Source organism: Chinchilla lanigera, unplaced genomic scaffold (genome assembly GCF_000276665.1).
Source record: "Chinchilla lanigera isolate Chin_1 unplaced genomic scaffold, ChiLan1.0 scaffold00003, whole genome shotgun sequence".
In the NCBI taxonomy this organism is placed as follows: Eukaryota; Metazoa; Chordata; class Mammalia; order Rodentia; family Chinchillidae; genus Chinchilla; species Chinchilla lanigera.
In genome coordinates this window covers 2,003,735-2,004,752 of record NW_004955404.1, presented here as the reverse complement: position 1 = coordinate 2,004,752, position 1,018 = coordinate 2,003,735, and positions in this window count along the sequence as shown.

Genomic DNA, 1,018 nt, shown 5'->3' with positions numbered 1-1,018 from the left:
GCCCGCGGCCCGCGCAGGACAAAGGCGGCAGCGCCCCCGCGTGGCCACGCCCAGGGCGGGGCTTAGGCCGGAAGGGGGCGGCCCGCCCGGACAGGTCGTCTAGGCAACGGCTCGCTCCGCTCCGGCTCCTCCAAAGCCCTAAATCCGGGTGCCATGGGGGAGGGCAGGGCGCGAGAGGGCGCGGGCGCTCAAGATCAGCCGCCCGGGGGATGGCGGTCTTTCCAAGTGGAAGGGGACGAATGGAGAGCGCGCGACAGGGCACAGGACGGCGAGGGGATAGGGTCACGGGAGGCGTCGCTCCTGCCGGCTCGCTTTCCGCAGGGATTCGGCCCTGAGGAGCAGTTCCCCTCCCGGGGCCCTTTGTCTCCGAGCTTTTCTAAACTGAGCTGCAGGAGGCAACACAAAGGGAGGGCGGTGGCGAGAGGCGCAGGCGCAGGAAGTGCGGAGGCTGCTGGGAGTGGTGGTCCCACCTCGCGACGGTTCGTTCCCTCTCGCGCAGAGCCCCAGCGCGCTTGCGCGATTACTTCCGCCTCTATTAGGCCCGCCCTCTCTACCCGCCTCCGGAGGAACCGTCTCTAGTTGTACAAGCCCCGGAGGAGTTACCCACTGTTACCACGCCTCTCCTTCGTCCTCATTGGCTACCGAGGTAAGAGCGAAAAGTGGATTGGCTCTAGGAGTTGCCACTTCTGTTCCGGACACTACTTATACCGCACTGCGGGGCGGGGTGAGGAGTAAAGCTGGGGGGCACGGAGGCGGTACTCCTTGTGTGTCACTGTCTCCGAGGCAGCGGTCCCGCGGCTAGTCCAGCCTGGGCGGGTCTTCAGTGGAGCAGGCCGCCATCGCGTGTCTCCCTGCAGGCGTGCAGCGCAGCACAGCAGGCTCGCCACCAAGTGCCAAACTCCTAGTAAAGTTTGCGCGTCGCCCACCGCCCCCGTCCCGGCGGCTACGACGCGGCCTTCTCCGCGACCCTCGCCCCCAGCACCAGTGACAGGCGAAGCCACGCCCCCGCGGGCCTGCC